General features: G+C 46.6%; 1 long non-coding RNA gene across 1 annotated transcript; it reads right to left on the bottom strand.

Moving 5' to 3' along the window:
- Window positions 1-328: 328 nt before the first annotated feature.
- LOC111839169 (uncharacterized) lies at window positions 329-15,909 on the bottom strand. Its single transcript, XR_002837045.2, has 3 exons — window positions 15,603-15,909; window positions 15,129-15,218; window positions 329-1,179 (listed from the first exon to the last, which is right to left on the bottom strand). It is a non-coding gene; the product is annotated as an uncharacterized lncRNA (long non-coding RNA).
- Between the last annotated feature and the right edge of the window lie 7,840 nt (window positions 15,910-23,749).

The following is a 23,749-nucleotide window of genomic DNA, read 5'->3' as shown; positions in this document are numbered from 1 at the left end:
TGAAGAAGTTTACCCCGGGGCAGCCTGATTTCCCTGCAAGGAGGATAAACGAGACTATGTAGTGTGTCAGTTAGAGTATTTGCAGGAAGGGAAATGGGAGCAGTTTGTTTCCGGTCAAAGACGAAGAAAAGGGCAGTGAGTCTAAGCACCAGGCAGCTGGCGTGAGGCCTGCTATGATTCAGCTGGGGGAGATTTAGCGGGTGTGAATTCCGCCACAGAGACAGAACAAGGCTCTGACTGGACAGGACTATTTGATGGCAATCCGAGAAGGCCAGAGAGGACCAGGACCCCCCCCCCCCCCACCCCGACCACCAAAAAAATCCCCATCCGATGTTGGCAACATCCCGGAACCCACCAGGCAGCTGGCATCCAGATTGTGTTTGTCCAGACCTGCTACCGCTGTCAGCATGAGTGTGGGCAGTAACCGAGGCACCTGGCAGTGCCTAGAAAACACTTGAGGTTTCTGTGTCACTGACGGAGTTTCCCCTCCCTCTGATCTTATGTGCCGCGGCTTTGTGTTTATCTGAGGCAACATTGACATCGGCACACTGCAAACTTAGTGCCGGCGTTAGCATTAGCTGCCCAGTACTTTTGGGAGTGCACAGATAATTGATAACACAGGCTGACACAAGCAGCTGACACAAACAGAAGTGGGTGCAAATTCTGCTCTCCCCCCATGCCGGGACACCTGAGAGGGGTGGTGGAAGGAGGGGGGCCCTGCCTCATGCCAGGCTCACATCCAGGAGTGACCGGCAGTCACATTTCTCGGCATATGAATAGGTACAACCTTCCTTCTCTTTTTAGGTCCCCCGAAAGCCTTGAGAAAGCCAGTCCCCTCCGTACCTCCTCCTTGAGTTACACGAATTTACAGTCCAGGCCAGATGATGTGAAAATCTGCTCTTGCCTTGTGATGCACAGTGCGCACTGATCATCTTGACAATCCACTGTCAAGGGGCACCTGCCTTAACAGAGCCCCAACTACTCCGCATCTCAGCTGGACCAGGTTGTGCCGCACCTCCTCTGCGAGCTGCGGGTCACCAGACGGGGAGATCGCCTCCATTATGTCCCTTGACCGCACCGCAGGGGCTCTGGCAGCTGGGCCCTCCATCACCTCGTGTTGCCGGAGCCAGTAGATCACCTCGTCCACCAGGTTGAGGTATTCTTCCTTGGTGGGTCATTCTGTCTTGGCACAAAGCGGGGAAGCAGCCACAGGAGCCGGGGGAATCGGGTGAACACGGGTTTTATTCTGAAGAGACACACTAAGGAGCACAGAACAATGTCAATGACCGGACTCCGGAAACATACACTGATATGAACTTAAATACACTAGACTAATGAGACACAACTAGAAACAGCTGATAACACGAGGATTCCACACGGGGGTAGCTGAGGGGGTGTGGCACTGAAGAGGATCGGCACGATCGGGGCATGACACTGATGTTGGTGTTAAATTATGAGAACTTTGTGGGTGGAGTTTGCATGATCCCCCCTGTCTGCATGCCTCCCCACCCCCACAATCGAAAAACATACAGTTAGATGAATTAATACCTCTAAACTTAAACATGTAAGTGTGTCTGTGTGTGTCCGTGTCAATGTGTGTGTGCACGTGTGTGCACACTCTGCGATGGCCTGCCGTCTTGTCCAGGGTGTCCCCTGCCTCATTCTTACTGGGCCAGACTCCAGTCTCACTGCACCGCAGTGCGGGAGGATAAGCTGTTATGAATGAGAGATGTATGGATCCCTGCCAGCCATGTTCAGACGCATGCGGCAGATTCACACGCCCATGTGTCTGAAAACTTTTTTCTTTGGGTCTGGTTTCTGTTGTGATTTATTATCCTTTTGCGTAGCACTAATCTGCCCTCTGACTTTGTTCATTTGTTGGCTGCTTAGTGATGCTGTTTTCCAGAGTCATGTGCATGTCTAACCCTTTTAATATTTTTTTCCAGCTGGAAAAATGCTTGTCATGTTTCTCTCTCATCACTAGTTCAGTTCCTGTTTGCTGGAAACCCTGTCAGGTTAAAATTTTAATAAATTTTTGCTCCATAACAAACACGTCAATGTCGTAAGAGGCTCAGACAGTTGTCAAAACACCTTTGCCAACTATCAAGGTCTGCTTAGAAGGGAATCACAACACTCTTCCATGAGTATGTGATTGTTTCATTATTTTGGAATGTCAAGACAATTGTTACGAGAGCTTTCATGTATTTCTGACCTGTTTTGCTACAGACTTATTAGGCATATTAGTTGTAGGATAGTTAACAAGTCAGATGTGACCAGATGAGGACATGAAATTCAAGTTGAGTATTTCCTCTTCAGCAGCCAGCCAGATTCCTGCACTGCTTAAGATAACATATTTCTTCTTGTAATTATCATAATCTAATGCTGGCTGTCTTTTATACATTTACAACTACAACCCAATGAAACACATGACCTGACACATATTAGCTAGTAGAATGTCTAAAGTAGCTTTTGTGCCTAACGGGAACTGATCTGTGAACCTGTGAAGTCTGCGTCGCCGTCGATTGTGTTTTGGCCGCTTCCCCTGGACTCCCGCTCGCGATCTGCACTTCCGTGCGTCCAGAACATCGATCTCTTCCACCCACCACCCCTCTACCATCAAAAACAGCCCACTTGTGGTCAACATCAAAGGAAATCCGGTGACATTTACCCCGAGGAACAGTGGCACGGACTTTGATTCCCCACCCCCTTCAAAAACACTGAGCCTATCTACGTGCAAAGACAGTGATAACTGGCGCACAAATTGTGCTTCACGGGAAACAGGCAGTAGTAAGACCTGCACGATGAATCGCTTTGAACCTGTATATCTCCCCCAATTTCTGTGTTTTCCTTCAAATGCAGCATGACTTGGCCACTGAATAAATTAAACTCCCCAGAAAGGGGGGGGGGACGCCTGTCCTCTTGCCCACCATCCTCTCAGTCTGGAGTGTCCCCCCATGATGCAGTACATGCTGCCTCGTGCCTACTGCTGGGTCCGGTTCCACGACAGATCAGGTGACAGGCTGCCAGGGGTTCCGACAGCAAAGGCCGGAGCAGCAGTGCCCTCGCTGTCACAAACATGCCCTGTTTCTCTGTGATCTTCAGCATGGACTTGCTGTACCCAATTAAAGGACAGGCACAAATGTAAACACAAGCATACAGTACACACACAGCAGAAAGGCAGGAAATGATGCCTGATGAACACATACGGCAGACATAAAGAAAACCCTAAATTATAGCAGCATTTAAGCCATAAAAACTGATTCAGATTCATATTTATTGTCGTGTCACAGTTTGCGCTGCAAAAACAGTGAGTGCAATTCTGTTTCTTATTATCTGTGTCAAATTATTGTGCAGCACCACCCAAGTACACGACTCTTAAAATGTGATCTATTTTGTTTAAGACGTTTAAGTCTGTAACCGGATAACAGGGGTGTTAAAAGAGTCTTGGCACAGCGTGGAGTCTTGGGAAAAACACAATGTTTGTTGACCCCCTATTTGTTTCGGATTTGGTTTCATGTTGTGGTGCAGATGGTATTACAGAGGCTCTCTTTTAGTGCTAAAAAACAACAGAACTCCTCGGCCTGGTTTACAAGGTGGACCTGGGGACACTTTTGGACAAATCCAGTAACTAAATTGAATGCAGCAGCATTGGTCCGTGATCTTTATTGTAATATACTTGTATGATGGGGCACTGGTTGTCTTATTCAGACGGTTATCAACATCCCGCCTGGCTTAAAGGTTATCCTAACTTTGTCAACAAATCCCTTTTTCCAGCATGGCTGGGAAACACAGTGCGTCTCTGCATAAGCAACCTGTGCTGCCTCCCCCCCCCCAACCCCCCCCCCCCCCCAGCTCCACAGCACACCTCACATTGACTCGTGGTCTCATGTGGGGGGAGTTTGAATAAAGGTCGCTCTCTGCGTACAAATAACTTTGCCCAGCTTGTTGTTTGCGGTCCATGCCTTTGGGAACAATGTGGACTCGGAGGGCGGGGGGCGAGGGGCCGGGGGCTGTTCCATAACATGCAGGCCATGCCTCATTGACGTACTGTTTATAGTGTTTTACACATGCTGGTTAATAAACGACGCCCGAATTCCCTTCTGCTTTGGAAAACGAAGCCAGTCTTTTGTAGATAACTGTGTACTTATTATGCTGACAGAATAAGCTCACATATATTATTTTTGCAATGCATCACACTTCGTATGTATCGTGCACAGCTACTGTTCTCACAAATATGATGCAACTGTAAGGGGATCCCCTTCACCAAAGTTCCAAGAAATGCTTTTTTTATATAACAACCTAATAAACATTTGCAATCAAAATGAAAACTCTACCATTTCTGCCTCACCCACACATTCCCAGAGTGCCCCTGTGTGTGGTTGGGGCACGTTAGAGGTAAAGTTTGCCTTTTAATAAGGTAAACAGCACAGGTCACAAAAACATCTCCATGTGTTCCTGTGTGTTCCAATGGACAGCATGCCTGTATTTTTACATGTGTTCCACATAATACCTGCTCCAGTAACAAACGCAGTGAATTCATCTTAAACTGAATGGCTTTTTCATGCCGCTCCAACTGATAGCCTCAGCGATAGAGTCACTCCCTTGCATTTTTAAGGAGCCTTGTTGACGGGGGGTGGGGGGCATTACTCTTCCTGCACACGCAAGCCCCTGGCAACAGTAGGTAATCGTACGGTTATAATAAGGCCCTTCCACTCAACACACATCCCTTTGTTTCCGCAGAAAACAAATCAGGTTTGTTTGTCTTATCTGTTTTCTTCTTTTGACAAAAAAACAAAAAAACGCCTATTTATTAGTGATGATACCCCTTAATCCACAGAGGTCTGAAACCTGAAAGCTGGTAGAAGGTTGGATGGGGGGCTGGGTGCCTTCGACCAATCAAAGTCAGGATTGCTTCTAGGACAGTACCAAACAGGAGGTGTTTCTGGGGGCAACAGTCCTCTCATTGGTTAACGCAGCTCTTGTGCAATCCTGTATGTTTTCTACTGAGTGCACTCTCAGGGAGCAGTGCAGGGTGTGCTTTAAGATAATGTTGTTTTTTGCACAATCGTGGAGCTGCACTGCTGCATCAGACCTCCTTTCCTGTAAAGACCGTGACAGCTGGCTGACCTCCACGCAAGACATGCAATTTTTACATTGTTTTTCATCATGTGCTGCTCAAGGGCCACACTCAAATAACAACGGGAATGCTGACCTTGTTACTGAAGGCCATTAAGCTCCTTAATGTGAATCTCTACTGCCACCTGTATATTTTTGCATTATTAACCATCCAGGTTACCATTCATATGTGTCCCAAGACACCAAATAGCGATGCAAGGATACATAAATACAACAATTCATCATAATCTTAGCGGCTACTGCTGAACTGATAAAGAAACGCAAATAATACACCATACCAAGCCTTATTTAAAAATACAATTAACAATGCAGGCGTGCAAGGAAATCTGATCGCAAAAAAATTGATTAAGAAAACTGGTGCCAAACAACATTAGAGTAAAAATGGGAAGAATATACACCACATGCGTGGGAAAATGGGACTTATCAAGCTTTAGTCCTGTGTTTCGAATATGAACTCTATCGGTGTGGTCAATAACATTTCATTTTCTTTTTCTGTATGTCAGTTTGTGCATTTGAAAGTTACATCTGCTTCACATTTTATCATATTCAAACAGATTCATGCAAGACAGCACAATCATTACAAGACAATGTGAAAAATAGGTCTTCAAAACATTGTACTATTACTGCACGAATTTAGGCCTTGTTCACCACCGCGATGCAGATAATATACTTCTAAGTTATTATTACTCCCATTGATATTCTGTGAGGCCTGTTTACACTGAGGTTACACTGGATGCATTCCTGCTCTGGGCACTTGTGTCACTAAGGCACTTGGACACTGAGGACAGCAGGACATGCAAATGCACATTCTGAGACTCAATGGTTTAATCCACAAGGAAGGAAACGGACCGAACCAGCCACTTTGGGTTCATCGTGCCACCCTTACTGCTCCAGGACATGTTTTCTATTAGACATTGATTAAGTTTTCATTATAACTGGAATAAATCAGCTCATTTTATTCGTACGCTTCCTTCCCTGACTACAAGCTTTATAAATAATAATATTTCCCCAATTTGGTAGCAAATTGTGTTTACTTCTCTAAGATAGCCGGTTGTCATTTATTATCTGCCACCTAATTCAGTTTGTTTAAACTGTATAGCAGCTTAACACTGCAATCACAGTGTGTGATATTCAAGGAACGGTGAGTAAACATAAACTCACTCTGCCCATGTTCCTTGTGTGGGCGCGTGCGTGTGGTTAAATGCAGCATGTCCGCGCGCGGTGTGTACGCGTGGTTAAACTCATGGCGGCTGCACATGCGAGCGGTTAAATGCCCCAAAGCGATCAGCTGCTTGTGCTGCCGCAATAGCGGACGCGTGTGGAGACCGGCGGTCACCCCCACCAGGCTTCCTGTTGACCCCTTCATCCCCCCCAGGCAGGTCATTCTGTTTTTTTTTTTTTTTTTGGGGGGGGGGGGCAATAGGGAAAAGTTGAACAAAAGCAGTCTAATCAGAAATCCCGAACAATGCAAGTGTAAGAGCTTCTTTGTCTTCAGCAGACAGGCAGCCGCTGTCTGTAGAAAAAAAAACAGAGCTTGCCTAAAAACTTTGATGGCAAGTCTACCCAGCAACGGGGCTGCATCTCTCCATCTGCCACTCCACACAAAAGGATAGTGGGTGGGTCTCTGGGGGGGGGGGGGGGGGGTCAGGCCTGGCACAAGCCAGCCCTCATTCCTCTGTTTGCTTTGGAGGTTGTGTTTTTGGTTCCCCATTGTAGTGCACTCATGGGTAGCAGGGAGCCGTGCGGGGGAGAGTGAGGTGGGGGGCAGTGGTCATATTCGGCAACCTTAAAGTGCAAGGAGGGGCCCCTAATCCTGGCATAAAATTAGGGGGGCTACCCTGTCCTGGTGATGGAGCACTCGGTCGGCTGGAATGTACTGATTAATATAAGAGGATGTAGCCTCCCCCCTCCCAAAGCCAGACTACCCCCCCCAAAGCCTGCAGCTGTTTTGATTAGCTTGGGCTTTGAGTGTGGTGTGTCACAATATTTCATTATCTACGCACACTCCTGGCCCCACACCCCCCCCTCCCTTATCCCCCCCCGAAGGAGACTGCCTGCAACATGGCTCCCTCTGGAGACACCCTTTCATGCCCCCTGCAACCCCAGCACCCCCCACCCCCCACACACCCACTCCCCCTGCGACCCCTCCCACCTCACTCTCTCCAGCTGCATTCAAGTGCTGAAGATGCCCCAGAAACTATGGCAGATGGGCTGGGGTTAGACAGGGGCTGCTGGGTTGCCTGGGGCGACCAGCAACATCCCCATTCCCCCCCCCCCCCCAAACACCTTATCTGCAGAAGTCTACAACCAGGCACACGTTTTGTTTCAAAGATAATTCTTCTGCTTAGAAGATTTCAGGGCTCCTAGATAGCTACCCCTACCAGGGTTTTAAATCCCATTGTGTGTGTGTGTGTGGGGGGGGGGTGGTTAAATGATGCATTTACAATAGGAGTATGTGTTGTATTATCGGAGAAGATGGTCATTTACATTTCCTTCATCCGCAGATCAACTTGGCTAAGCTCCCATCAAGGGTATGACTTTCTTCAGCTTTATATTCCAACTTGTTCAACCAGAATGCAAATCTCTCTGGATTTAATTGACAGTTTTTATGGCAGATGAGAGTGATGCTTAGGCTCTTGTCTATGCTAATGAGCGACTGCGATTCATTCATTGTTAATGAATGTATGAATCAATTATGTAATAATTAATCCAGCCTTCAACAAATTTCCTCCACGCAGAAGTTACTAGGTCACCCTAATGCTGCATAATTTCTGTGCGCAAACTCCGCCTCTGTCTCCATGTTCCTGCCTCCATCTTATTGGTCCATTGTCTGCCAATGGCAAAACTTCTCCATGTCAGCCAAACCATCGGGAGGGTTGGAGGGGGAGGTGTAGGTGTCACACAGCCAAGCGTACGACTGCCCTTTGTGTGAAATGGGGGGGTGGAGTGCTTCCTGCATGGGTGGGTGGGCCCTTGCTAGCCTGACAGGACGATTAGGTTTTCAGTGCGGCACGGCAGGTGTGCAGCACCAGTCAGGTGTGCAGTCACTGGCCATATGCCCCCCCACACCCCCCCCAGTGTGGTTGCATTCCAGCCCCACTTGATGTGCCAGGTGAGTGGCACCGAGCGGGACGCAGGCTGGCCTGCACGGGGGGCGCTGACAAGCTGCTGTCTGAGAAACAGCTGTGCTGCTTTACTGAATCACCGAATTTGGCCCAGTTCCGACATACTCTGCCCTGTCAAAAGCAGCCCCTCCAAGGGACAGTGAGGCTCATACGAGATTCATCCACTGGCATTGCGTTCCTCGAAGAGTGATGCATTCTGGGAATGGTGCGGGGCGGCTTGCTACGCTTGACAAAGACCCCCAACTGCAATTAATGGAAGGATATCATAGATCTTGTCACACTGCCAGCACGTAACCCCCACGGTCACTTCCAGAGTGTCCCTGGGGTGTGCATGTCTCCCGTATGTGCCTGTATCTGCAAAGGCGTGTGCCCCTGGATGCCCCCCCCCCCCCCACTCTGAGCGTATCCCCACGACACGTGCTGCCAACTGTTGCCGAAATCCACTCCACATTAAAACGATTTTGCAGTTCTTAGCGGCCCTCCTGTTTCCATTGTTCCCCCTGAGCGGCGTGGTCTAACCCCGGGTTTGGATGGCGACGGGCAGGGGGGTTTGGGGGCTGAACGGAGGCCCTTGAGGGTCGAGTGACAGCTGTGTTCTGCCCACATCCCTAACAGCTGCCTGGGTCTTGGGCCCTCAGGCTCTGGCCAGGGATGAAAAGGCAGCAGAGATATGGGCACGTGCGACCTGCTCACAGCTCGGATAATAGCATAAAAAAAGCCCCCCCCTCCCCCGCCCTTCCAGCACAGACCTCCCTCAAAGGGGAGGTGGGAGGCTATCACAGACATACAAAGGGAGCTAGGAGCAGCCCCAGCAGACAGACAGAGCATCATGGGATGATGGGGAGGGGGTCAGGGGGGGTTCCTCAAAGCTCTAAAAAGACATCCATGCTTCTGAAGCAGCTGCTGCTCCAAAAGGGGAAATTTGAGCCGGTTCCTTTCACAAACACAAGAGACCGATAAAGAATGGATGGGTTTCAACGTTGGGGGGGGGGGGGGGTTAGTTGGGGTGTGTGTGGAGAATAAAAGACACACTTTGCATGTAAAAAGCGAGGATAGAGGGAGGGAGTTTGGATTTTTAGAAGCCCCCCCCTCCAAACTGCACCACAGACAATTTATTTTTGGTGCATCTATCAGAGGACAAAGGCCGCCCAAAACAGAGAGCATGTCAAAATAGATGTTTCATTCTGTTGTCGAAAAAAAGTCTGCCATTTCATCTTTGACTGATGCCACACTGGAGCAGGCAAACCAAACATGGCAGGTCAAGGCCTCACCAAAGTGGCCTCACCTACCAAGCTTGTGTATGTAGAAGAGTCACGTCTTGCTTATGGACAGAGATGCACCCAGAGACAGGTTTGGAGCATGTGCTACCTTGAGGGCTTGTTAGGAACCTGGAAGAGGTTACAGCGCAAAGGCAACTACATTGAAAAGGAAAAGTAACTGACAGAGCTTCCCAGAAAATGCAATTATAGTTGACACAGGAGTCGGAGGGCATTCAGAAAGAAGCCGGATTTGGAAGTGGAGATAGGATTTGCTAATGGGACACCCTGTGCCGGGACATCCCTGGAAACTTCACCAGGGCAGACGGTGACACACAATTTAAGGGTGACTATGATGTGTTGTTTCTGGGCAAACTGTCTTGCTCTGCGGGTTGGGCAAAAGCATCGGGCAGAATTAAGAATTAATCTATCTTCCATTGTGGCTTATGACAACACTGGATTCACCAAACAATTAAACTGAGCTTAGCCAAAGTCACGTTTGACTACATATATTAACACGTGCTGCTAAGCGTGATTAGGGGACCGTAGAAGGTTGCAATGCATACGTTTATGTTGCCCCATTTGGTGTTTTGAGGAAGTTTTATCAGCTGAGCGACAATAGACAGCTTGACGTCACAGTTCAACGTGGTTGGTATCCAGGGAGAGGAACACAATGAGAGTGACACGGAAACACGGTTATGAGGTGAGTCAAACACACACGTGAGGATCGTGATCTCAGGTGCTTCCTTGAGAGGACAAGCTAAAAACACATTTATAATATGAAGAAGTAACGTAACAGAACACAGAAAGATGTCTTGATATCCTAGGAGTGAAGGTTCCTTTTCGTCTCTGTCCTTCATTTGTTTATAAAGTCATTATAACTCTCTCTCTCTCTTTTTGCTGTTTGCCCCCCATCCCTCTGTGATTCAGGGGTTCTCACTCTCTTTCTAATGCTCAATGAAGCCCTTTGGGCTTATTATAGAAGGGGTGGGGGGGCAGGAAGAGAGTGTATTGTGTTTGTACACATAAGGCCCAGTGATGTGACAGAACAAGTACTTAACACACCACCCTCAAAGAGGAAAAAAACACCCCAGGGTGTCCATTCAGCTGTGCTGCTTCATGATTTTAATTGAATAACATAGAAGCCTAAGCAGAGAACACTAAGTGTATTACAGGAAGAATTTATTCCCGGACGCGCTTCTTTTAGCCTGTCACACCAAACTTTTGAGATTCTTCCATTAATTGCAGATGGGGGTCTTTGTCAACGGCCACGAGCATCACGTGACCTTGAAACAGTGAGGAAGTCCTAACATTTCATCCATCTCCTGCCGATGGCAGTTACAATGCTTATAGCAATTAATTATCCCCCACCATAGGGATTCATAATCACTCACACTGTCACTTAATGTATCACACGTGGCGAGAGAGGCAGGGGGCTGGTTATTCTGGGAGTTTTCTGGGAATCCTGCTGGCCAAGTGGTGTTCGAACGTAAAACGGACCACGGGGTGCCTCAACTCTACACAATGATCTTCTTGGAGTTTCTCTGAGTCGATGAAGACACTAAACAGAAATACAGTGGTACCTTGATTTGCGAGCATAATTCGTTACGGAAATGTGTTTGTAATCCAAAGCACTCGTGTATCAAAGTGAATTTTCCCATTAGATATAATGGAAAATCAGATGATTTGCTCCACAGCCCAGAAATATTCATATAAAAATGATTAGTACAAAATATCAAGTAAAAATGCATAAAACAAATTAACCTGCACTTTACCTTTGAAAAGAATCGTGGATGGTGTGAGGGAGACGAGAGAGGAGAAGAGGAGGGTCATTTTGTAGGATGACTATCGCTATAATCAACAGAATCACTGCTATCTTTTGGCTCACTGGAATCTTTTTCTTTTAGTACGACTTTAACAAGGAACGTGTGAAAAGAACCATCGGCTGAGTTGTGATCATGTGACGTTAGGCAGACAAAGCGTATACGTAATACTCATATTGCAAGACCTCGCTCGTTTATCAAGTTAAAATTTATAAAAAAAAAAAAAATTGCTGATCTTGCAAAACACTCGCAAACCAAGTTACTTGTGATCCAAGGTTTTACTGTAGGTCTTTTAATTTCCTGACAGGTGGTAAACATTATGGGGGAACCTCGTTATCCCCCCAGGCCCAATATGAAGCTTGACACAAGTCGATTCTACTCGCCCGCCTGCTCACAGAAACTGTAAAGCCTGATCTGGAATCAGCTGCGAGTCCGGCCTGGGGCATGTTGGCCCGCGTGGGATATGTCAAGCCGCTGTTTACTCTGATTTTGTATACATAATAAGCCCATGATCAGAACAACTGCAACTGCAGTAGAAGTTGCTTAGGTGATTCTATATATGACTAGTACTGACAGGACCCCCGCAGGGTACTCCTGCCTTGTGGCCTATGTTGGCAAGGATAGGCTCCACCACTCCACCCTAACTGGGGTAAATGGTTGGGAGATGGATGGATTATTCACTGACTTGTAACAATTATTTAACAAAAAAGAACAGATAAATAATATCAAATGACGCACAATTCGCATGTCCACCTGCAACGAGCATATTATCTGCAACCTGTATTTGTTACACGCTGTGGGTCAGTGATCTTCCAGCCCTGCTTTTGGCTAGAAAGACAGACTGGAGAGACCAGCCCATGCAAATGGAAACAATGTTACTGCATCTGTCTCTCCCACCTGATTTGCGTAAAGCCAGATTATACATCGACCGATTTGTACCGGCAGCTCTGAAAGAAAAGAGTCACATGTCCTCATATTGCTGGGTTTTGGGCTGGTCTAGCTGTGCTATTTCTATACCCATGATACGCTGCGATCAGGATTCATGCTCCTTTGCGACAGCGTCTCATTCTGAATGACAAACAGGCTCCTTATCAGCACTATTAGGAGCCTCCCTGTTCATTTTACACCCCCCCCCATAACACCTTGTCATGTGACTCCTACTTGAGATGAGGCAACAAGTCTGCAAAACATTGTCAATGCCTCGGTGCAGCTGGGAAATTGCCTTCAGTGTAACACAGTCTAGATCTACCTAAGCCGGAAGGATGTACATGATGTAATATTTAAACACCTTCGCCTATAATATAAACGGTACTTATCTTGGCTGGCAAGCTTCAATCAACAGTTGTATTTGCTAAAACGAGTCATTTATAATCAATTGATATTAACATCCTCACTCAAAGCGTAAACACTTACTAACGTAGAAATTCAAATTACACGGTTAATTTACCTGTCAAAGAAATTCAATTAAGTTTGTAAAACTTCTTCTTGATTTTGAATGAAGTGAAAATTACTTGATCACTCTATTTACATTTTATCCCTTCAGTAGACCCTTTCATCCAAAGTGACATACAACTGAGAACGCAAGGCTGGACAGCACTGGGAGCAAATGGCCTTAAGGGTTGCTTTGCCAACCATGGGACTGGAACCCATGACCTTCCGGTCAGAAGCAAGGCATCTTAAACTGCTGCGCCTTACACCACCTTCAAAAGCCATTTGCTTTGGTAGAAGTTTACATATGTGAAACAGCGATCCTCTTGCAAGATCATCCTACACAAAAAGAGTTTAGAAGAGCATCTGATCTTATCACCACTATGCTTCCCAGGGAATGGACCACAGCTTAATCTCAGATTATTGTGTCTGAGATATTACATGTTTGAAGGCTTAGGTAATGAGTTTTTCCTGTGGCTGACAATGCCACACTGTTTACATAAGACATCATATGGGTGGTATGGAGGCTCACAGAGTAACACTGTATAGTCAGTATAGTCAGACTATACAGTGTTACCAGGATCACTGGTTAAAATCCTCTCTCTATCCCCTATGTCTGCATGTGGAGTTCACATGCCCAGTTAGCATCTCTCAGTCTCTCACAGCATGTGTCAGTTAACCCATTACGTTACAGCGACAGACTTATGAGGGACCGATGAACTCAGCCAGCCAATTAAACTCTGTCTCAGATGGCACATGCTCTTTGTATGGGGGGATTGAAGATTGCCTAGAATTTACCATGGGAATCAACCCCATGCTGTGTGTTATATATGTGCCTAGCAATGAACTGGCATCCCATCCAGGGTGTACCTCAGCTGTGTGCCCTCTGCTGCTTAGGATAGGCTCAGGGATAACATTTTTAGTACCCAAATATATAAATATCCATCCATGATGATGCGTATCAGTCTTATTAGTATTAGGCATAAATTAGACCCATACCCATAATACCTTGCTCACACCATAACATATATGTTTTTTGTCAGGTTTGGCCATATATTTCTCCAATAGTTTAGGTGGATTTAGGTTGTTTTGCAGCTCAATGGATCCAGTGAGAGTGGCCAGTCAAATCACTAAAAGAGTAATTGGTTTAATAATCGTGAACTTTTCAGACTGACCCCTAGAATGACTTTTGCGTGTCAGATCAAAGTCAGGCTAATTATAAAATCTACAACGAAGGCTATTCCGGAAACTACAGCAGCAGCAGTTTGACATTTTGGACTTAAACTAAAATAGGCAAAACTGGGTGTCTTTTTTATTCATTTTTTTTTTTTTTTAGATCTGTGCAAAGTACGCAAATAACTTTCAGGTGTGGTAAGCAGGTACACGTAATGAAAGTTTCGTGTTATACATATATGCAGTATGTATACCTAAATATGGCTGTTTGGCCGTACGAACGGAGTGCAGCTGTCTGGGAATAGAGCTGTTTGGATGCCTCTAATAGGTGTAGCCCTGTAAAAGTGCATTATGCTAGATTTAATTCTATTTTTAAGGACGGCAATAACAGCACGCAGAGAGCCGGGCCTGGCCAGTGCCCAGGGCTAAATCTGAATGTGTCTCGGTGGAGCACTGGCTTTATTTTAGGAGACTCTCTTTTATATAACCTGTCTCAAAAAAGCACAGATCATGAGCAAAACTCAGAGCAGCCGGTGTGGCCTGTGTGAACGGTCTCCTCTGTCTGGTGTTCATCTTACATGTTTCATGCATGACTTTAATATAACATTGCTGAACCTTAACTGATCAGCTGACCTTGGGTCTACATGGCCTGCCTTAGGCAATATCTCCCTAATATGTTTATCTAATCGAAATTATGTTCTGACCAGGAGTGTCACTAGAGGGGGGTTAAGCTTTTACTAGGGAGGGGTCTGATTTTAATGAAAATGAATGAGAACACACAATTTAGCATGCAAAGTGTACAGTGCAGTACTGCTTGTTTAGAAATTGGTAATAAACAGACTTTTTATGTCTGTTCAGGTGAGCAGACTCTTATGGGTTGAGGTTAGTGATGTCAAAGTATTATTTGCAAATTCTCATATTTGTAGGGATTTTCGGAATGTTACCTTCAGAATTATACAAATATGACGGGGCTACAGTACTTATTTGGGGGGGGGGGGGTGAAAAACATTTTATGGGGGTTAAGATCCCCCTAAAACAGCCCTAGTGACAACCCTGGATCATTTTCAACATTTCTGTTTGATATTGCTTTCAGTTATTAATACACAAATTATATATAAAAAGTACACAAATAGAAAAATCCTCTTCGGCCTGTTCCTATGACTAAATAATCGCTACTATTTACCCGCCTGTGTATGAAAGGCAGGCTTCCTCCTGCATCGCGGTTCAGTGGCTGATATCTCACCTTGGGATCCCGGTGACCTCAGAGCAAAGAAATCCTGAGAGAAACAGACGTGCTCTGTGTTGACACAGGACCTTATGTGCGATATGTTTTTATGAGACGCATGCTGAAGACTGATACGATCCTGCTATAACAGATGCACCAGGAGGGTGAAACGATAGACGCGGCACTGCTCAAACAATGAAAACCTGTTTTAAGGCGGGCAAGAGGACAGGCGGGCGGCTGTTTGTTTACTGAGCACCTTGTAATCCGCTCTATTTGTGCCCATAACCCAAAGCTTGCCAGGACTGATATGAATCTTCCTGCCTGTCCGCCGGCCTTCTAACTGCCTGTGTGCGCGTACGTGCCTCTCTGCGCACGCTCATGTGCCCCTGTGATATCCGCTCACCTCGGGCACCACGTACCCCGAGCTTCTCCTTACCATTAAAACATCCGCTCCGTGATCCATGCAGTCCAGGGCTCACTGAGCGTGTGAGGCGAGTCTGCAATGACATCACAGTTGGGGTTGCGGGTCTCTGCTGTGGCAAACTGGCCCCGTGCCTGGGTGGCCGTCCTGGCAAATTGGTGGTGCTGTTTGCCACACTGTTCACACCTGCAGCTGCCAGGTCATCCACACAGCCATGTTTGTTTTTGAACTGACACTTAAGAAAAAATTCCCCGCAAATGAAACAGAAATCCCCCTGTAAACAGCGGACTTTTTGAAAAGTTTGCTGCTGGTTCAAAATCTGCTCCAGGGACAGGCAGCAATGGGTGGCTGGTGCAGGACTTCGTGGTGGGGGGCGATGTGACGGTTACCGCCCCCCACTCTCCAAATAGACTCAGATGCTGGGTTGTAAACTTTCCCTCAGTACTGTCTGGGGGGAGCAGGTTTGCCTTTCCAAATTTCCCCATCCTTGTTGGGTTCTAGAATGAGCATAATAGCTCGCTATGACACAGCTCTGTGCCTTACTGTATGGCCACGGACACGGCCTGATTGTGCAGCTCTGCTCAATGCCCTGCTCTGACTTGCCGTGGGATTTACCTTCAGAGTTACCCAAAATACCCTGGGAATACAGCTCTGGGGTTCCAATGCATTTTCAAGGCTCCCCCCAATCTGACACAGGCCAAGCACAGTGTTCAGCTCAGCTCACGTGAGCATTGTAGTGTACAGGTTACATACTGCATACATAACTTACCGGTGATGCATTTTGATGATGTCATCTTCAGAGGGCTACAGTGCTTCTGTGAGGGAGGGGAAGATATGTTGCTACTTGCTCCTTATAGAATAACCTACTGGTGATGCTATCTGACGCCATCCGCTGTTTATATGTCTGTCTGAAGGAACCCATTGCACTGATGATTGAATGATTTATTTACTTTTTATTTAACTTTTGCTCAGCAATGGAGTTGCCCAAATCCTCAAGCTTGCATCCACATTTGATGAGTAAGATCCAAGTGCATAGACTTGGGTACGGACATTAGGAACATGTCCCTACTAATATTTTGGGAGTACCCTGTGTGTTTAGGGGACTGGGGGGCCTCCGGGCTGATTTGGTCCCTACCAATGTTGAAACCAAACCTCGTATAAGTGTTTTATTTCTGTATGTTAGGGATTGGGCTTTAACTGTATGCTGTGAAGATGCCAGTGCGACATACTGGCTCTGGCTCTGACACATCAGCCTCCAACATCACCAACATGTTTCCCCATAGCGTCTAAATAAGGTGCCTGCCAAGAAAGTTCTACACAAAGTAATTTGTTCATAAAGCGTTAAGGTGACAGATACAATGCGGAATAAAAACGACACCAAAAAAGGCTGCTTTGTTTAACATCTGCCTGCTGGATGACAGACAGAAGGGAAACAGTAGAGTGACGAGAAGAACAGAGGAGACCGAAAAGGTACGTCGTTTCCGAGGCACGGGAGGAAGATCAAAGGGAAGAAGTCTGTCACTATAAGAAGGCTTCCTTAAAGCATCCTTAAGCCATACACAGACAAATAGACACAATCAAAACCTGAAACAGAACACGGCCAGACCTGTAAGAGAGGAGACTCTGAAATGAAAGTTCTGCTGCAACTGGCGTTGATGGGTGACTGTCTGATTTTTAAGTGCCATCATCCTCAATTGTTTGCCTTTGAAGAGAGAGAAAATGATAACTTAAGACCTGCGCCAAAGTCTTTGATCACATTTTCTTTCTCACAATTAAGGCTCTTGCTGAACAGATCTAAGGGTCACACAAGTTTTTTTTTAGGATTGTTGCTTTTGTACATATTGATTTCATTAGGATCTAAGACTATCAGGCAATGCGATTATGGGGACTGAATTAGCCATTTTTGACCTGAGGTACGACAGCGGCGAGCAGGAGAAAACGCCAGAAGGAGAAGAGCGTGTTTAAACCTTCAAAGGGTAATGGACACAACCTCAGTTTCTTAATCAGTTTTTAGTTTCATTACAGTTAGATGTAAAAGCCAAAGTGAAAGTTTACATACTGAAACAAGACCTAAGAACTACTGCCCAGTCACCTTTGAACGAGCCTAAGCAGAAGTATCATAATCGCCACTGTTTTTCTTCGCCTCCTTGTCGAATAACAACTTCTGAAGTCGGGCTGCCATGGACGCCATCTTCCCGCAGGTCTGCCGCGGTTCTGGGGTTTCAGCCGGAGAGGGCGGTTCCCTGCAAAACCGTGGGATTCTGCTGAGCTCCGTCCGGGAAGCGCTTCTTTGAGCCCCAGCCCAGTGAGGTGAGCACAGGGCCACACGTCGCTGGGCCCAGCTGAGTACACAGAACCTTCCCTCTGGTGCTGGGGGGGGGGGGCGGCAGAGGCTCTCTCCAACGCAGCCGCCGCCTGCCTGCTCTGAAGTCACGTCTCTTGTTTTCCACAGGAGTCTGGCCGCACGGCGTGCTCTCCAACGCCTCGCCCCACTGGCAGGCAAGCGAGATCAACACACAAGATATCATTTGGGAGTTTCTTTTACGCCTTACGTTTGCCGGACGTCTCTGGGAAAACGCCTGTGACCAATCCTGATCTATTTACACAGCAGACTTTTATCTGGAACAATCTACACAAAACATTGCTCAGTAGGACTGTGTGAACCTTCAGTTGTCTGACTGTGTGCCCAACACTCCTCGGCCTGCTTCACCTTCACTGCTGTGTTTGAACACATCCGAGAGGGAGAGACTCTTTCCCTACACTTGTCCATAATAAAGGTAGCATGGGCCATTTATAGTATGTGCAATAACTAATATCCACACCCAGGAAGTGCTCCGTAACTAACCCTTTAAACACGATGTCCTGGCAATACCTTGCTATTAAGACTCACTAGCAAGGATAAGACATTTCGTAAGCAGACGTTTTTATCCAAAGTGATGCACTTAATGGTCTTGGTCAAAGGCCCAACAGTGACATCACTCTCCTCTCCCAGCTCCCATCCTGGGACCTTCCCATCACAGGAACAGCATCCTAACCCGTTGAGACAGGCAGTGCCCCAAGCTATATGCATTAAACCGCAGCCCTGCAAACAATGCAGCAAACATAACTGCTATGAAAAGGCCAAGTCAGCATCCCTTGCCAACAATCTTCGCTTTTCAGCAAAGAAGTGGCTGATCTCCTGCGTTCATGAGCTGATAACCGCTGATTACAGCTCTGCTCTGACTCAGCACCCCCTGTACGCCCCCCAGCCACATGTCAACCGCCATTGCGTGGAAGGCCCCCTTCGACGGCTTTCACTAAGGCTCCGAAAAAGGCGAAAAAGTCAGCGAGTGCTGGCAGCTGTCCTGTGCGTGAAATCCTTTAGCCGAGATGGACAGGTAGCACCACATGTGGGGGCTCCACGCCCCGCCCTCCATCTCATCGGCTCTCCCCGCGCTGCCAGCTGCACGCGACAGCTGCCGGCCGCCGCTCCCACTTCATGTGGTTTCCGTGCTGTCAGCGATGGACACAAGGCAGAAAATGGATGCCCCCAACCACCCCTCAAACCACTCTGGACTTGGCTGCGGAATCTCCTCGGCACAGAAGGGGTAAAATCAGCGCACACACGCACATATGAAGACCTCACCAGACGACCTGAGAATGACAGCAATGCGACAGGCAGGACAGCGGGCATCTCGACTCACTGTTTCATTTTTCCAGTTCGAAACATATAGTCCGCTTACCCAACGTGTCTCTGTAAATGAGGACAGCAGAATGCCAATGCAAGTAAAAAAATCAGTATATAACAATGCGAAATAATGCAGCATTCTGTATGTGCAGAAAAGACATGCCCATATATATTCACCACTGAATGCATGGATTTCCTGTGGTTAGATTGTGTTTTAAGATCCTGGTCTTGCAGTCTGCTTTTATTAACAATAGCGGTAAAGAATGGTGTTCTTCAGATGGAACAGAACTTTTTAAGTGTGTTCCTGTAATTGGCAAAATAAGCATTTGGCTCTGCTGGTTGCACCTTGTTCACTGGGTCTGGAACCTTTGCCTGCTTCTGGTCCCTCGTGGACAGCAGCATCAGCCCGTGGAGATGCAGGCAGCACCCAAGGCACTGTGAAGCCATCAGGCATTTTGCCCCGGAGAGTTTGCACCAACATCTGATATGAACACAATGGACAATAATCCTCCTTGGCCTGACTGATTTTAACAGCTAGCCGCGCCTCCGGAGCCCCACAAGGGCGCTCTGAGAGGAGCACAATGCAGGGCTGTCTGCTTCCAGTGCTGGGTCTTCAGTGACGTGTTTTCAGGAGACATAAAAATCTGATATTTCTGCAGGCATGCGTATGCATCGATAGAGTATGACTCCATGTCTGTTTGCAGGTCGTGTATTACGATGCTTGAGTTATTGTAAGATTGCCATGTGTTTATTGCAAGATTACTACGTTTCAGCCATTTAACCATCTGCTCTTCAACTGCCCACCCATTACAGAGATACAGGGAGCCTGGATCCTGTCCCAAATGACAAAGGGCACAATACAAGGAACACACAGGACCCAAAGCTAATACCCATGCCACAGGTACTTTAAAGAAGGCTGGAGGAATGTCTTTGGACTCTGTGAGAACCTGGAGGAAGCTCAAGTAACACTGGGAGGGAGTGATGTGAGATTACAGTGCTTCCCGATCAGTTAATATAGCCCAGGGCTCTTCAAATCTGGATTGCGATTCCAAATCCAGGCCTTGTTTTCAATTCTCGCAGGTAGTTAGTTTAATAATTAATTAATTCTGATTGGCTACAGAGGCTTCACACCTGGCTTACAGGTAAAGGAAGGCTGGGAAATGAGCAGGGCTCAGACCTGGGGGACCGTGATTTGAACAGCCCTGATACAGCCTGTATTTAGGTGGCAAATAGATTCACATATATGTTCCCTCAGGAGATGGTAAAGCAGTGAACCTTCTGTTATCTTTCTCCTGTAGTCCAATGGCTCACAACTGATGTGTACAAAACATCCTCATATTGTCCCGCTGTTCCCCTCTCATTCCGTGTGGACGTGGTCACATGCAGGTATGTGCCAAATGACCATTTTTAATATGTAGCCCATTTGCTGTGCTTGTTTAAACATAAGCAGGGATAAGTACTACTGCGTGAAAGGTGCGTTTTGCAATAATTGTAATTATGGAGGTGCGACATGAGTTTTACAATAAGACAGAGACATGACATGCTGCCTCAGTGTCACCTCACACCTCTCGGGTTGGGGCTTTGAACCCCCCCAGTCTGTGTGAAGAGGCCTACACAATGCGATAAATCATACTAACATCATGCTGATCACATTGTAATGCATGATGAAAGAGCGTGTGCGTGATTCTGACAATCAGGTCCAGGGTGTCGTTAGGCCTATTTCAGGGGGCTTTATCTACCCAAAATAAATGTGCATTTATTGGCTTAAGTCATTAATAGCTTTTTATATTGCATATAAGCTTGCCATTGTCCCCCCAGCCCCCTCCCCCAGTAAAGACCTAGCCCCCCTATCTATCCATCTCTAACCATGCCCCTGATCAGGCCCAGGATTAAACTGCATGATATATATAATCCTGCCATCGTGCATCAAGCACCACGTGCCTGCACCGGTCGGCCGCTGCATTGAAACATATATTTCAACCCCTGTATTAGCTTAGTCATTTCATCTTGTTTGTTTGACTCATCTGCCGGCCCCTGGAGGATGGGCTCCCCCTTTGGGTCTGGTTCCTCCCAAGGTTTCTTCCTCTTAGGGAGTTTTTCCTTGCCACCGTTGCCTTTGGCTTACTCACTGGGGGGTCCTTACGAGGCAGAAATGTAAAGCGCATTGAGACAATGTAATGTTGTGATAATGCGCTATATAAATAAAATTGAATTGAATTGAAATATAGGCAGCTAACACATGCATCGCAGGAAACATGCGACGGTGCTGTAACCATCACCTGTTTGTGCTGACGAGTGCCTTCTCATGCTAATACTGCATTCATGGCACGGTGCCCGGCGATGTGACTCCGTACTGCTTTGCTGGCACCTGTTATTTTACTGTGAGTAAGACTAGGTACTCACCTCTCAGCCCGAGGGCTCCTGCTATTTTCCACCAGCAATACACTTCTCCTTTTATTTCAAAAAGACTAACGATTTTATCCAGCAGGTCATTTCATTGCAGCTAACCCAGTTCAATAGCTGGTTTGAGGAAGCTATCGCAGTGCCTCTTTCAGCATTTTATCAGGCTCTTCCAAACCACAATCACTCACACCACTCACACTGCTACTAACTGTACATGTAAAGATACGTGTCAAAATAAAAGCCACACATGCAGAATTCCTGCTGAAAAAACCATAGACCAGCATAGCTGGTTACCAGCATGGCCAGCATAATGCATGCTGGTTATACCACCATATGTTGTGTTTTGCTGCTGGTGGACCAGCATCATTAATTAAATATTGCTGGTGGACCAGCTTCATGTGCAGGTAGACCAGTACAGCTATGCTAGTCCACCAGCTACACCAGCACCAAACCAACACTAACCAGCACCAAACCAGCACTAACCAGCATAGACATGCTGCTCTATGCTGTTTCTTTCAGCAGGGAAACCCTCTACATATTCTCACCAATGAGTCTTCTGTGTCCTTCTATGCAGTAAGACTTAATGCCTGTCAATAACAGGCATATGAGTTGAATGAGGCCAGCTGATGGGGAGATGATAAACACCAACTGTTTATTTAAAATAAAACAGTGAAATGCCCCAGGGGCAAAATCCAGGGAGCAAAGGACATAGATTCAAGTTATTCAGGTGCTGATTTTTAGAAGATGTTCCTGCAGACCATGTTTGGGGGACCCCCAGACAGTCCATGTTTTTCATTTTTGCTGTGCACATAAGGGGTGCAAAAATGTGGACTGTTTGGCAGGGAGCTGGGAGGGAGCAAAAATGTCGGCTGTCTTTGGGTCCCCGAGGACTGGGTTGAGGAACACTCCTGTAGGCTATACAAAGAAGAACATTTGTGTGCACGACTGTGTTGCACATATTTTTGATCAGCAAATGAATATCACTGACATTATCGTGACCCATTAAAATACTAAAGATGACTCAGTGTTTACCCCCAGATAATGTCTCCACCCACAGTCCTTCCTGTCTCCACCGAATGCACACACACAATTTAGTAGTTTCGGTTTGGTTGGTTGGCCTCGCAGGGCGGTGCAGTGTGTTGTGTCAACGTGAAATTGATAGAATAGAAACCCGCTGACAACAGATGGGGGGAATTCTGAGCTACAATTGTGCTCCAGTAAGGAGAAGGTCCATTTCATTAATTCATGTTTTGAGTTAAAACAGCCTATTTGCCTCCTCGCATCCAAGCTACCAGCTCCATGCCTGGGGCATTTCACTGCAGACTGCAGAACGTGCCTGACAATAAAAATAGCAGGTCTGCCAACTCTCACGCATCTGGCGTGACACTTGCGCTTTCAGACTCTCACAATCACACAAGTAGTCTTACGGCAAATCTATATTATTGCAGTATAAACCTAAAAATTGCTACGTCAAAAGTGTTGGGTTAGTTTGCAAACCCTACAGACTATATACCAGGTAATGAAATACATACATGTGAATATGTGTGCAGACTTGTCTCGAGTTGAAAATCTCATGCCAGCCGGCTGACCAAAGTTAGCAACCTTAAATGGATGGCATGACTGTTATGGAGAGAAAGGAGTATTATTTTTTTTATTTTTATTTTTGCAAGGTATTAATTGCATTAACAAAGGATCAAGGCTGTCGCAGTAATTACAGGTGAACAGGATAGCGAGATTTTTCTTCTGGGTTTATAGAAAAATTGTTTGCATATCTGGTGGATGAGGCAGAGCAGATTTTTGCTCTTCAGCAATCTAATGTCTTTTGACTAACCGATGTTAGAACAGCCACTGCAGCCAGCTTCTTATCTAGCCACAAGAGGAGGCTTTTTAACGCATGACCCTCAATTTGGGAATTCCAGCCAAGGCAAATTGCTAGTTTAACTGATGGTTTAATCACCTCCTCCCCGGCCACTGATTACCAAGTCATGCGGTGAAAAGCTGAGCCAGCGTGGTGCATGTTATCAGAGCATGGGGGGGCACCTGCATGCCCTGCACCTCTCTATATGGGGTATCAACCAGGCTGCCCTCTGTC

Source organism: Paramormyrops kingsleyae, chromosome 2, assembly GCF_048594095.1.
Source record: "Paramormyrops kingsleyae isolate MSU_618 chromosome 2, PKINGS_0.4, whole genome shotgun sequence".
Lineage (NCBI taxonomy): Eukaryota > Metazoa > Chordata > Actinopteri > Osteoglossiformes > Mormyridae > Paramormyrops > Paramormyrops kingsleyae.
The sequence above is the reverse complement of the archived record's forward strand: the minus strand, read 5'-3'. Positions and strand labels throughout refer to the sequence as shown.